This window comes from Saccopteryx bilineata, chromosome 4, assembly GCF_036850765.1.
Source record: "Saccopteryx bilineata isolate mSacBil1 chromosome 4, mSacBil1_pri_phased_curated, whole genome shotgun sequence".
Lineage (NCBI taxonomy): Eukaryota > Metazoa > Chordata > Mammalia > Chiroptera > Emballonuridae > Saccopteryx > Saccopteryx bilineata.
This window is the reverse complement of record NC_089493.1, coordinates 240059811-240075294: the sequence shown is the minus strand read 5'-3', so window position 1 is coordinate 240075294 and position 15484 is coordinate 240059811. Positions and strand designations below refer to the sequence as shown.

Here is a 15484-nt window from a genome sequence, read left to right as displayed (position 1 = left end):
TGCACAGGAAGCTGAGTACTGGTATGTAGCTATGCTAAGTGGGAAGGTCTGGAGCAATACAGCCCCACCAGATAGAACTATGGAGCAGTTTCAGATTCCAAGGAAAGTGAGAGTTCCAGGAAGGGTACTGGAGAAACAAAGCTGGGCCAGACAGATGAAATGGTATGAAACTTCTCAAAACCTTCTGCTCATTTCCTATTTGGCCATCAATACTCCCATGGGAAACATTAAGGGAACACAGGAAATAAAACCGTGGCAAGTGCTGTCGCTTTGATTTCTATTCAAGAAGCCCTCTAACAGAAGTTTGCTTTTACTTGGCAGTATTAAGTATTTATTTTCTGCTATGCTACCACATGGTTATTTAAATTTCCCAACACCAGAATTGTATACCTGAAACCTGTATAATTTTATTAACCAATGCCATCCTAATAAAGTCAATAAAAAATAAAACAGAAAACAACTTTTCTTACAGGATGGGAATCGGAAGTGGCATTTGTTAAGAAAGGCAACTTGCTAACTATAGTGTAGTGAGTCTGTCATATTCTATTGGAGCCAAACTTTTAACCTGTAAGGATCATTCATCTGAGGTCCCAAGTCATTGACTGTGATATGACCAAGAGACCTGTAACTGCTGCTGAAATGAGCTGTTCCATCTGTAATCGTCTCCCTAAGCCAATAGTTGTTCTTCTACTTCAGGTGTGATGGATAGGACCCTGTTTTTGTATATACTTGTGGGTGTATATAGTGGGATGAGAGTATAAAGAATAAACGAATACATCAAATTCTTTTTTCCCTATTTCCTTTCTGTTTTGATGAGATGTGTCCATAGACAGACTAGAAGGGACCTATACTTATTTAGGAAAGATTGAGTGTGATGAATAGAAAGTACCTAGACACTGAATTAGATAGGACTGAAAGGGAACATTGGCACCAAGAGGGGCAGAGAAAGAGAATGAAACAGTTTTTTTTTTTCTCCAAAGGCAGAGAATAAGAGAAATAAAAATGCTGACTAAATGTTGGGCACATATCTGCGTTGAATCTCAGTTCTGTCACTTAATTAATTACATGGCTTCTGTCAAATCAATTAACCTTATTTACCCTCATCTTTCTTCTCTGGTCTATGGGGGTAATTCTGTATATATTATAAAGTTGTTGAGCTGTAGATAACATTTGTCATGCACTAATTGCTTAAAAAATTCTAACTGCTGTTATTGTACAAGTCATGACAATAGTGATAGATGATTTCATCATTGTGTGAACAACACAGAGTGCACTTACATAAACCTAGATGGTCTAACCTACTACACTCCTAGGCTATATGGTATAGCCTCTTGCTCGTAGGCTTCAAACCTGTACAGCATGTTAATGTACTGAACACTGTGAACAATTTTAAACAATGGTTTTTGTATTACCTAAATATTGAAGAGGTAGAGTAAAAATCTTGTAGGGTGCCATTCAATAGCGAGTCTTCAAGCCTGAGCATGCATAGTGTGGGGTCCTTGAGTGATAAAGAAGTAGGGAATTCTGAGAGATAACAGAATGACCAGTGAAACCAGAAAAGTAGAGCTGAATTATATCAAACTAGCCAAGGGAAAGGCACTCCTAGGGAACATAAAATGAGTGATTACATTGAGTTTGCAGGGGGAAGTGAGCCAGGAAACCTCCCTGGCAGAAGTGTTTCACCAGTTATATGATTCTCACCACAACATTCCTATCCAATCCCTCAGAAGGGCGAATAGAACAGCCCTTGATGCTTTAGACCTCAGCGCTGCAAAGGAGTAATCAAAGGACCAACTGTGCTGCCAATCCTGATGTAAGTGATGCTAGCAAAACCTCGGCTGCACATGGAGCAACTGGCCAGAGCATCTGGCACAGAGGGGAGCTGGCCTCTGCTTCACTATTGTTTCAGCTCGGCAAAACAGCCCCTCTTTAAGGGGATCTGGTAACCTAGAGCATCCACAGCTCCCAGAACCAGATCTCCATATAGGTCAGACAGACCCCATTTGAATAGATGATGTGTTAAGAACCAATGATGATTTGAGACAGCAGATTGATGAGCAGCAAAAGATTCTAGATTTATACAGAGAATGATTAAATCAATGTGTGACAATGAGCAAGAAACTCCTTATAGAGAAGTCAAAACAAGATAAGATGGCATGTAGACATGAAGACCGCTTGAAATTGGGCCACTTTACCCTTGTCCCACACTGGGCCTCTTTTGCTGAACAATGGACAGGTGGTTATGCTTTCCAGACCTTATCAAGCAACAACAACGAATTTTACAGAGAGAAGAAATAGAAAGTCAATGGGAACTGTTAGCAAAGCAGAAACCTCCTGCCATGGGACAGGCCCCTCTAGCAACCAATGAGCAGAAACAGCAGGAAAGCAAGACCAAAGGAGCTGGAAACAAAATATTAACAGTAGCAGAATAGCACTAACAAGAAGAAATCATTAGACTCAGATTAGGTCCCCTTCTTATGTGTAGGGCGCTTACCCTTAAAACGTATATGCGTGAGTCAGTGACTGAGTGGTGAATGTGGAGCCTGGAACATTACAATACACTATGTTAGATTTTATAAATACTGTACACTTAAGATATACTATATTTATAAAGTAACATGAGATTAAATCAAGTATAAGAGAAAACGAAACAATCAAAGAGATGTGGTAAGCATGAGATATATGAGGTTGCTATCGTAACAGCATACTGTTTTATAGCAAACTTTTAGTAGAAAGGGTATACTTTAAAATAATAATAAAAGTATTTTATAATAAATACATAAACCATTAGCATAGTCATTATCATTATTAAGTACTATGTACTGTACATAATTATATGAATCATATTTCTATTTAACTAGCAATGAAGTAAGTTTGTTTACACCAGAGTCACCACAGACACATGAGTAATTTATGCCACGAAGTTGTAATGGCTATGATGTCACTAGGTAACAGGGGTTTTACAGCTCTGTCATATATGTGGTCCATTGTTGACGGAAACATCATTATGTGATGTATAACTGTACAGCAACACCCTCTTACCTATCAACACAATCTCCCACCTCTCCTTTTCCATCAATGCACTTTTGTATATTTTTTTCTGGTAGCTGATGTATTCTTGTCTCCTTTGTCCTTAAGGGTTATGAGTTTGGGATTATGTCTTTTAAAGTAGTTCTGGAAGCTCTCATCAAATTTACAAACTAGTAATGTCTAACCATTAGCTCTCTGCACTCTGCAAAGCATAAGTGTTTGCTAGGCTGTATTAATATTTATCTTTCAGAAAATCAGCATGCCTTTTGTGATGAACAGGAAGCCAAGTGCTGAATACAAGCTTTTGAAATGAGGAAAAAACAAAGGTCAGGTCCTGAGGATGTTCATCTGGAGTTAAATCCTGTCCATAAATGGCTTCTGTAAACATATTTTGGCCAGTATTCAGTGACCACTTCAAGATTTGGTCATGTGAGACCATTCCCTGGTCATTAGTTCATCAGACAGTGTATTCCTATTCCTACTTAGAGAAATCATAATAATATGAATTATCCCTTAGCTAATTTACTAATTTGGAGCACCATCAAAGGTCATGGTGTCTGAAGTGAATGTTATTTTTGTATCAATATTCTTTAATACTTGAACTGTGTACTAATGAGGTAGAGATATTAAGGTTTGTTCCAATTTTAGGTGCATAATACTGTACATGATAGCAGTAATGCATACAGTATTCCAGGATGCCTCCCTACCTACAGCCTTTGTTAATTAAAAAAAATCAGGAACCTGACACAATGTATTTCCAATAAAAAATATTTAAGGAAATTTGTTTAAAATGATCTGAGAATTATTCTTTTAAAAAAATGCAAACTTCAACAACCATCATTTAGAACCACCTGAAATCAAGCTGAATAGAAGTCCTACATCTAAGGATTTGAAGAAGAAGCCACATCGAGCCTGGTGATGGACAGAATTTGTTTAGGAAAGACAAGACAGTTATCGAGGGAGAAGTTGCAACCATCAGCTACCAAGTCAATGAGAGAGACAACTTTGTGATTTAGCTACTGAATTCAACAGGCAGACCACTTATTTCAGGGACAGGTCTTTGAAGGACAGCAGGTTTCAGTTGCTGAATTTTTTTTAGCAATGAACTCCAAGTTTGTCTCCATTTCTGATGAAGGAATATAGTTTTGCCAACTTTACACTGACTTCCCCCCACCCCCACCCCAGGTAAGTTATACCACAATCACAGTACTGGTCCCACCACATAATCTGATGATGGATGTCCAGAAAGATGCTACTGTGGAAGGCGTGGAGAGCGAAGTCCACTGCACCGCCATGGCTAGCAAACCAGCCACGACCATCAGATGGCTCAGAGGAAATAAGTGGCTAAAAGGCAAATTGGAGGTGGGAGAGTGAGGGGCCGTGGACACTGTGAGCAGTCAGCGGATGCTGAAGGTGCACCAGGAGGACAGGGTCCCAGTGCTGTGTCGACTGGAGCACGCTGTCCTCACTGGAAACTTGCAGACCCACTGGTATCTGGAAGGACAGTATAAGCCCCAAGTACATAAACAGAAGACTGACACTGTACAAGGCCTAACTGGGAAGGGAAGGGACACACTTGAGTTGACATATGAAGCCATCATAAAATCCCAGTAAGTTCTGAAGGTCAAGGTCGGCAGAGTCAAAAACAGTAAATGTCACAACACAGAGATGTGCATTCAAAACTCATTGGCCTGTCACCTATTTCCTGCTATAAATAATGGAATATTTTTTTAAAGAAATAAAAGAATATTTATTAGATTAATATTTAGTGGAATAAAAAAAATGCAAGCTTCCTTCCGCATCTTCCTTGGCCTTTGTCAGGTGCCAGGAGGCTGACCCCTTCCCGCAGGCGACCCTCCATTCCCCCCCCCCCCCTGCTTCCCCCTTCCCTTGAAGCAGCAGCGTCTGTCTTCTCCAGGAGGGGGTTGGGAAGGGGTTGCATTGCTCAGGAGAGGCCCTGCCTCTGACCCAGCCTACCCAGGAGGTGAGCAGAGCTGTTGGCAGCCAGGGAGCAGTGGGCAGCAGTGGCAGTAGAAGTGATGGAAAAATTGCAGAGCCTGGATCCAGTGCAGCAGGAATTTTTAGAGGCCAGGTTTACTGGAGTTGGTGTTAGTAAGGGGCCATTCAATAGCGAGTCTTCAAGCCTGAGCATGCGCAGTGTGGGGTCTTTGAGTGATAAAGAAGTAGGGAATTCTGAGAAATAACAGAATGACTGGTGAAACCAGAAAAGTAGAGCTGAATTATATCAAACTAGCCAAGGGAAAGGCACTCCTAGGGAACATAACATGAGTAATTACATTGAGTTTGCAGGGGGAAGTGAGCCAGGAAACCTCCCTGGCAGAAGTGTTTCACCAGTTATATGATTCTCACCACAACATTCCTATCCAATCCCTCAGAAGGGCGAATAGAACAGCCCTTGATGCTTTAGACCTCAGTGCTGCAAAGGAGTAATCAAAGGACCAAATGTGCTGCCAATCCAGATGTCAGTGATGCTACCAAAATCTCGGCTGCACATGGAGCAACTGGCCAGAGCATCTGGCACAGAGGGGAGCTGGCCTCTGCTTCACTATTGTTTCAGCTCGGCAAAACAGCCCCTCTTCAAGGGGATCTGGTAACCCAGAGCATCCACAGCTCCCAGAACCAGATCTCCATATAAGTCAGACAGACCCCATCTGACCTCACAACAGAAAAGTATCTGCACTAGAAAACAGTAAGAATTCTGAGGCGGAAAAGGATAGAAGAATAGATGATGTGTTAAGAACCAATGGTGATTTGAGACAGCAGATTGTTGAACAGCAAAAGATTCTAGATTTATACAGAGAATGATTAAATCAATGTGTGACAATGAGCAAGAAACTCCTTATAGAGAAGTCAAAACAAGATAAGATGGCATGTAGACATGAAGACCGCTTGAAATTGGGCCACTTTACCCTTGTCCCACACTGGGCCTCTTTTGCTGAACAATGGACAGGTGGTTATGCTTTCCAGAACTTTATCAAGCAACAACAACAACAAATTTTACAGAGAGAAGAAATAGAAAGTCAATGGGAACTGTTAGCAAAGCAGAAACCTCCTGCCATGGGACAGGCCCCTCTAGCAACCAATGAGCAGAAACGGCAGGAAAGCAAGACCAACAGAACTGGAAACAAAATATTAACAGTAGCAGAATAGCACTAACAGGAAGAAATCATCCGACTCAGATTAGGTCCCCTTCTTAAAAAGGAGGAGGTAGAGATCCAGGTAGGGCTAGAATGGGTTAAAAAATCTATATATCAGAGGCCCTGTCTGGTTAGCTCAGTGGTTTAAGAGAGTCATCCCGAAATGACAAGATTACGGGTTATTTCCCAGACATGGCACACACAAGAAGCAACCAATGAATACATGACTCAGTGGAACAACAAATAAATGCTTCCCTTCCCTCTCCTCTCTCTTTCCCTTTCTCTTTCTGTTTCTATCAGTAAATAAAATTAATTAAATCCTGGTTGGAGCATTGGCCTGGAGTGCAGAGACTGCCAGCTCCATCCCAAGTTAGGGAACATATAGGAGCAGTTCAATGCTCCTGCCTATCTTAAAAAAAATTATTAGGGCACTAAAAAGGATACATAATGAAGATAATTTAAAGATCATCCAAGTGCTAAATGGTAGATATTTGTTGTTACATCTTTTGGGTAAACAATGTTTTGGTGAAGTTTACAGGTGTTTGATCTAATAGAACAAAGATATGTAGCAGTGAAAATTCACCAGTTAAATAAAAACTGGAGAGATAAGAAAATTATCAGAAGCATATATGTAGGGAATACCAAGTTAATAAGAACTCGATCATCCAGACTCATTTTTACAGTATTAGGAGACTGTGACAGAAATGATCTGGGCTTCTACCTGAAATAAGCACAAATTAATGTTGGAGAAAGAGTCCCAATCCACTATCATGCAGATTGTGAATGTTTTAAAGTACTTAAAATGAAATAAAACCTTCCATCATAAACTGTGACCTCAAACCAGGTAATATATATATATATATATTTTGTATTTTTCTGAAGCTGGAAACGGGGAGAGACAGTCAGACAGACTCCCGCATGCGCCCAACTGGGATCCACCCGGCACGCCCACCAGGGGGCGATGCTCTGCCCACCAGGGGGCGATGCTCTGCCCCTCCGGGGCGTCACTCTGTTGCAACCAGAGCCACTCTAGCACCTGGGGCAGAGGCCAAGGAGCCATCCCCAGTGCCCGGGCCATCTTTGCTCCAATGGAGCCTCGGCTGCAGGAGGGGAAGAGAGAGACAGAGAGGAAGGAGAGGGGGAGGGGTGGAGAAGCAGATGGGCGCTTCTCCTGTGTGCCCTGGCCGGGAATCGAACCTGGGACTTCTGCACGCCAGGCTGACGCTCCACCACTGAGCCAACCGGCCAGGGCCAGGTAATATTTTTTTAGTAAATGGTACAGCATGTACAGAGACAAAAATCACAGATGTTGGTCTTTCTAAGATCATGGATATTGAAAGCTACAATCCAGTGGATGGCATAGAGCTCACATTTCAAGGTACTGGTACTTATTGAAACTTATCACTAGAATGTTTGTGGTTGGGAAAAAACCATGAAAGATCTCAAAGTTGACCTCTGGTCAGTGGGTGTAATCTTCTACCAGTGTCTTTAAGGAAGGAAACTTTTGGGCTAAAATCAGTCCCCAGCAAGACACTGTATAAAATAATACCATTCTTAAAACTACTGAAGTGCAGTTCTCCCAAAGCTGGTAGTACCACCTGAGGAAATGACATTTATTCAATGATGTTTGGCCTAAAAAAAGGAGGGCCGCATTGGTGTCCAGCACCTGGTCTGTGACCTCTGCTTGCTGCCTCATATTCAAAAGTTGGTCACTACAAGCAGTCCTGCTGAAGCTACTATGACATCAACCTCGGCAGCATCCTATAACAGTTCTTCAAATTGAGACCCACTCCTAGGCTATAAACAAATGGCATCCAGCAAGAGGTTTGGGCATAGTAAATCTGAATGGATCTCATGAAGCCTGTAGCAGGTGATTTTATTTTCTTGTTTTTTTGTTTTTTTTTTAATCTTTTTCATCCATAGAGCATGACAGCATGATTCTTATTGAGGAGAAACATTGAATAGTTGTGGCCCCCTCATAGGAAAAGTTCCGCCTGAGGTTCTGGCATCAATGGCCTTTTCATGTGGCTCTGAGTAAAAATTCAAAAGAAAGGCTGGTTCCATGTATTGTGAACTTGACAACATGCAGATTCAGGGCGATCCCTGATACAGTGCTTCAGATGAAGAATGTGGACTTGAAAATACAGATTGGGCTAGTCCAGTGTCTATGTTTAAACTTTCTTCTTCTCCTCCTTCTCCTTCTTCTTTCTTTTTTCTTCTTCTCCTTTTTTTTTGTATTTTTCCGAAGCTGGAAACGGGGAGGCAGTCAGACAGACTCACGCATGTGCCTGACTGGGATCCACCCAGCACGTCCACCAGGGGGCGATGCTCTGCCCATCTGGGGCGTCGCTCTGTTGCGACCAGAGCCACTCTAGCACCCGAGGCAGAGGCCATGGAGCCATCCTCAGCGCCTGGGCCATCTTTGCTCCAATGGAGCCTCGGCTGGGGAGGGGAAGAGAGACAGAGAGGAAGGAGAGGGGGAGGGGTGGAGAAGCAGATGGGCGCTTCTCCTGTGTGCCCTGGCCGGGAATCGAACCTGGGACTCCTGCACTACCACTGAGCCAACCAGCCAGGGTCTTCTCCTTCTTTTTTAAAAATAAAGTTTAGGTAACATTTCCTGAAAATTTTATAACACAGAAGCTAATCTGGGGATGTGATAGGGGAACTCAAAAGTTAGAAATTTGATATCAGTAATAATAGCTTTTAGTTGTAATCAATAGGAAATTATGTAAGGGGTTAAATTACAATAATTTCTTGTAAGCGCCCAGTCACATAATTTCCTGTAAGGAGTTAGGGCACTGTAAATAATTAGAAGCTTAGTTTACAAATCTTAATCTTTCCTTTGCTGCCTAAGAAACAGGGGAGTTCTCTTGCAGAAAGCTCCCAGAGGTGCCAGACTCCAACTGTTCCAGAGCATCACCAAGGACGACAGATAGACCTGTGCCAGTGTCAGAGGACATTCCAGGGAGGCATCCGTGCAAACTGGACTCCCATCTCCTGCACACTGCTATGTGACTAACTGCATGTTCTATGATGAGTTATTAACCTCCCAAAAGATATATAAACTGGCCAGTGGGTCAAGACTGTTAAGGCAGTTCTTTTGGACAAGAGTCTCCTGCCTTCTCAGCTTTTTGGCAATCAATATGAATAAAAGACATTCTTATACCACTCAGATCCATCTCTATGATTGACTGGCAGTGATGGGCAACTCAAACCCTGGCTTGTTCCAGTAACAGACGGTATTTAACTTCAGAGAGAAAATGTTATTGCCTGTTAAAGGCACTAGAGTTAGTGTTTTATCTCAAATACTTTTGTATGTGTGTGTGTGAGAGAGACAGACAGAGAGAGACAGACCAGAAGAGAGAGAAATGAGAAGCATCAATTCATAGTTGCGTCACTTTAGTTGTTCATTGATTGTTTCTCATACGTGCCTTGACCTGGGGGCAGAGGGTAGGCTCTAGCCAAGCCAGTGACCCTTTGCTCAAGGCAGTGACCTTGGGCTTCTAGCCAGCCAGGGGTTAGACTTTTGGGCTTGAGCCAGGGACCATGGGATAATATCTACAATCTCATGCTCAAGCTGGCGACCTCACGCTCAAACTGGTGAGCCTGTGCTCAGGCTGGATTAGCCCGTGCTCAAGCCTGTGACCTCGGGGTTTCAAACCTGGATTCTCAGCATCCCAAGTTGACACTTTATCCTCTGCACCACCGCCAGTCAGGATTATTCTTAAATGTTTTCAATTTTTAAAAACATGCAGCTACCCTCTACCCCTTTTTTATTTTTGAAAGAAAAGTTTGATCATAAAGTGAAACTCATATTAGCAAGTATGTGGCAATGTTCATTCTAACCAGATGCAGCTTTCTCCTCTATCTGGTCTCCTGTGTGCAATTGCTTCGCTTGTCTCAGTGGGGCAAAAGTTGCATAGGAGCACTGAGAGGTGTATGGTTTTGCCATTATACAAAGAATAAGGCTAGAAGACTGCAGCTTGGGTCTCTAGGTTTTCAGCCATTTCTTCACAATTTGAATACCTCACAGTTATCCCTTCCATTTTTTTTTTAAATAAAGAGTCATCTGTCCAAAAAATGCACTTTTGTAATTTCAGGTATTAATATGAAAAGCTTATTGAATTTTTCTTCTGAGGGGCCCATAAAGAATATCAAATAGGGAGCACAATGGCAGAGCCCAGTGTCACCTGGCCTTGCCTCCTCCTCAGTGGTGATATTTGATAAGCTTTTGACTCTCTCCATTTAAACCAATCATTTCTGTAGTGTGTTTTTAGCAAGGTCATGCTGAGGGTCTGAGATGAAGAATATACTTTCTGGTTCCTTGAGAAGCTGTATGCTCTTGTTTTTTTGTTTTCTAAAAATCTTGGCACTTGCTTTTTCCACCTTCCAAAAGACCTAAAATAAGGAACAGAAATGAGGAATTGTTCTTTGAAGGTAGCTGCCTTCAGCTCATACAGGAGGAGTGTTATTGTTGGGGGTAGAAAGATGACACCAGGTGTTAGACCTTGTTTCAGCAACCTGAGTTCTTGAGTTACAGCTAAGACAAGAATTCCGAGTCAAGACGATAAGTTTATTTAGAAAGTCACAGAGGTAGATGAAACAAACTTAGGAAACAAGGTACAGCAAAAGGAAGGGCCCTTGGAACACAGGGGAGAGAGGGAGAGCAGTACATGCCTTGAGGGCAAGACAAGAGAAGAAAGTGTTTCAAGATAAAGTCAGCTGCATTAAGTGTCAGTGAAATATTTAAAGGTAAAAGATGAACAATCGTGTGTTTGTTTGTATTGATAGTTGGGATTGATTAGTGAAGAAGCAGACATTGATGATGCAAAAGTGAAAAGACATAATTACAGGCATTGCATCTTTTGGAAAGGCGAGGTAGGAAGGGATCCAGAGTAGAACTGGAGATGTACGATGCTCATGTGGTACAGGAAAAGAGCAGCGGAGTCCGGGGCTCAAGCTTTTGAACATTTTGATGAGGAGAAATTGAAGGTGTGACTGTTAAATTGCTTGTTATCCCCAATGAAGTAAATCCCATTTTAAACTTACATATATTTTTCTGTATGTCTGGTCATCTGGTTAACACAGTTCTTTCAATTTAAGAAGAATAATGAGGAAAGAGAATAATGGTAGATAGGCAAAATTAGAGGAAATCATAAACTAAAGATCTTGATGATGGGCAAGATCTGTTAGATTGAATGTAACAGACAAAGCTAGCTGGAAGGCTAGGAAGGAGTAGTTTTAAAGTACTTGCATTTATAAAAAAAAAGGCCCAGGGTGTGGCCAAAAAAGTGAGTGCCTAAAATAGAGCTGAAAAGAAATACTTAAGGGTTTTGGAGATGATAAAATCTTAAAGCAAAGATTTAGAATGAATCAGCTATGTGTTTCTCAATGACAGTAGGATTTAGGGGTGAGAAAAAGGCCAAAATTTTCAATAAGTAAAGGAAGTGAGAATGATTTTGATTGTTGACAGCAAAGGAAAGGAGTAGAAGGTAGGGTTTAACAGGGAAGCAGGAAATAATTGTTCAGAAGTGGCAGTGGGAAACAAAGAGAATCCTTATGGGGTCCTGATATACTTGAAACATAAGAAAACAATTGAGTAAATTAAGGAAATTCACTTTTTTATGAGTTTTATTAAATCCTTATAAAACAGAATACAAAACTCTGGCATTGATGGTTTCAAGAAATTTTTTGAGGTCTATCAGTTGATCTGGTACAGTGGAGTATTAGATATATTTCCCCCCAATTTTAAAAGTTGTTTTGTCATTTTCTTTTTTTTTTTTTTTAATGCATCTTAACTTTGAAACACTGCTATTCCCTCTTTCCCTAGTGCCAGCACAACCTAGCAGCCTGGGACCCTGGGACTCAGGTGTTCATTCAAAATAATGGTCTGGCCAGTCCAACGAGTTATACTGTAGATGTGATGGGGGGTGTAAAGCCAGTAGCCACGGCCACCATCAGAGCTCCCTGGCCCATGCAGGTTTGCATTAGATTCGGATAGATGGTAATGAAACAACAGAGCCAAGAACTGGTGGTCCATTAGCTTTAATCCTAGCTTGCACCCGGCAGGCAAGTAAAAACACACACTGGGCTCCAAAACCCACTCATTCAGTGCTCACAAATCTACTGACTTATCCGAGTTTCCTAGAATCAAAGGTTTCTAGCTCACCAGCCTTATTCACCTCTGTTCCCCATCTCCTTCTCTCTGCACAAACTGGCTTATCTTTCAGCACTCTGCCATTTTGGTAGCTTCTCCTCTCCTCCACATGGCCTTTATCTGCTCTCCTCTCTGTTCTCCTCCTGGAACATAATCCCTCTTCCCCAGAATGTGATCTCTCTTCCTTTTAAAACCTTTTGGCGTGAAGCCCTCCTGTAACACATATTAACATAATCACACCCATCCCAAGCAAGAAGGACAACTAATATTATCAGCTGGGTGATGGGCTGCCATGTGGGCAGCACCATCTTTAACAAAGTGAGCATAATATATTTTATCTGCCCAACAGGGGGAGAGGAAGTGGCTGTCCCACCTTTGAAAAGGAAAAAAAATCCTACTCACAGCTCAGCTTTTCAGATTGATGTAGAATCAATTTTTAGTAAATAATAAGCATTGTAAAAAAAATGAGCAAAGAATATGAAGATATATGGGTTATCAATATTTGAATGGGAATTCTCAACAGAGGTTTGAGAAGTAAGCTAAAGAGTGGGAGTCTGGATCATAGAAAAGAAATTACATAAAAAGGAAGGTAAGCCTGACTGGTGGTGGTAAAGTAGATAGAGTGTTGACCTGGGACGCTGGAGTCCCAGGTTCAAAAACCTGACGTCTCTGGCTTGAGTGTGGGCTCGCCAGCTTGAGTGTGAGATTATAGTCATGATCCCATGGTCACTAGCTTGAGCCCGAAGGTCACTGGCTCAGCTTGAGCCCCCGGTCAAGGCACATATGAGAAAGTAGTCAATGAACAACTAAAAAGGATGCAAGTACAAGTTGAAGCTTCTCATTTCTTTCCCTTCCTGTCTGTCTGTCTTTCTGGCTAAAAAATAAAACAAATAAAATAAAATTCAAAACATTTTAAAAAATAAAAAGGAAAATAAGAAGAATACAAGAATCTAAGAATGTAATTGGCAGTGACCAAGGAAAATTGAAGATTTGTGGTCACTTCTGGCTCTCAAGTAGTCAGGATATGATCTGATGTTACTTTGGTGAACACGAAGTTTAAGTATTCAAAGTTTAACTGATTTCAGAATGAGCCTAGTGAAAAATGCTTCTTTATTTAAATTTTCACTTGTGGTCACTGTTCAGATGATTGTATTTGGAATAATTTTACTAAAATATTACTTGCAGCATCTCCTTTGCTTAAGCCCTTTCAGTGCCTTTCCACTCAGGATGAAGTTCAAGCTACTTAACCTTGAATGTGTAATGAAGGAGGAATAAGGAGAATTTTTAGAAGAAGATGATAAAACATATAAAGAAAAAAATAGAGAAATGTAGGTGAGTTTAGGAAAATAAAAAAATAGAGAAAAAACGATTATGTATATGTATAAACATATTTCAAAGAAGAAAGGAGCTGTATGACATTTCTATTTGTAGCGTATTAACAAGGAATCAAAGGAGCAAAACCAGTACAGTCATCCCTCACCATATTGTGGTTCACTTTCTGTGGTCTCACTGTATCGTGGATTTTTAAATTGTAACATACTGTAATTCCCCATGTATAAGACGCACCTTTTTTGGAAAAATTTGGGGTCTATAAACTGGGTGCATCTTATACAGTAGTTGTAAATTTTTTTTACTTGTGTTTCCCACTTTTTCACGCTTGTTTTTGCACTCATTGTTGAAGGCAGTGATTCATCATCAGACGCAGATGAGGACAAGCTAATGGATGGGAGTTTTGACAGTGATGAGGAGTTGTATGAATTTTGTGATGATTAAAACTTAAGTTCAATAACTGTATGTAATACATTTTTTTTGTCAAATTTTGGGCACCAAAATTAAGGTTTATCTTATGAACAGGAGCGTCTTACACATAGGGAAGTATGGTATCTAATTTTGTGCTGTGGATTTTTTGCTATAGTATCATTTATGGATTATATATTTACAGAGACAGAGAGTCAGAGAGAGGGATAGACAGGGACAGACAGACAGAAATGGAGAGATGAGAAGCATCAGTCATTAGTTTTTGTTGCGCATTGTGACACCTTAGTTGTTCACTGATTGCTTTCTCATGTGCCTTCACCGTGGGCCTTCAGCAGACTGAGTAACCCCTTTCTTGAGCCAGCGACCTTGGGTCCAAGCTGGTAAGCTTTTGCTCAAACCAATGAGCCCACACAAGCTGGCGACCTCGGGGTCTCAAACCTGGGTTCTCGGCATCCCAGTCCGATGCTCTATCCACTGTGCCACCGCCTGGTCAAGTAGTATATAGATATTTTTATATATTTATTATTTTAATTATTTTTGCAGTAAAATAAGCAAAATAAGTGTGGGAAAGGTTTATAAGAATGTGGGGAGGGTTTGTAAAGCCTTAAAAAATATATAAATAATAAATAAATATAAGATCGCTACTTTGTGGATTTTCGCCCCTCCTGGGGGGTTCTGGAACCTAATCCCTGTAATAGACAAGGGACCGCTTTTATTTTGTTTCTATTAGGTCTGCCATTCTCTCTGGTTTTAAGCTATGATACATGTGAGTGGAAAAGAGACAGTGAAACCCACAGGCTTTTGAGTCAAAGAGATTAATCTGAATTTGAACAATGGCTCTACCATACCTTAATCAAATCACTTTACCTCTCTAAACTATAGGATTCTCATTTGTAAAATGTGATGAACAATATATACATCTAGGTTGTTTTGAGTTTTATTTATTTATTTATTTATTTTTAAATAAATTTTTATTAATGTTAATGGGATGACATTAATAAATCAGGGTACATATATTCAAAGAAAACATGTCTAGGTTATCTTGTCATTAAATTATGTTGCATACCCCTCGCCCAGAGTCAGATTGTCTTCCGTCACCCTCTATCTAGTTTTTTCTGTGCCCCTCCCCCTCCCCCTAACTCTTTCCCTCCTTCCCTCCTGCGTCCTCCCTCCCCCCACCCCTGATAGCCACCACACTTTTGTCCATGTCTCTTAGTCTCGTTTTTATGTTCCACCAATGTATGGAATCACGTAGTTCTTGTTTTTTTCTGATTTATTTATTTCACTCTGTATAATGTTATCAAGATCCCACCATTTTGCTGTAAATGATCTGATGTCATCATTTCTTATGCTTGAGTAGTATTCCATAGTGTATATGTGC

The 15484-nt window shown here is 40.9% G+C and overlaps 2 pseudogenes; both read left to right on the top strand.

Annotated features, from left to right (window-relative positions):
• Positions 1 to 609: 609 nt before the first annotated feature.
• LOC136335664 (cell adhesion molecule 1 pseudogene) lies at positions 610 to 4764 on the top strand (annotated as a pseudogene).
• A 305-nt stretch (positions 4765 to 5069) lies between these two features.
• Positions 5070 to 7971, top strand: LOC136336302 (serine/threonine-protein kinase tousled-like 2; annotated as a pseudogene).
• Positions 7972 to 15484: the final 7513 nt, after the last annotated feature.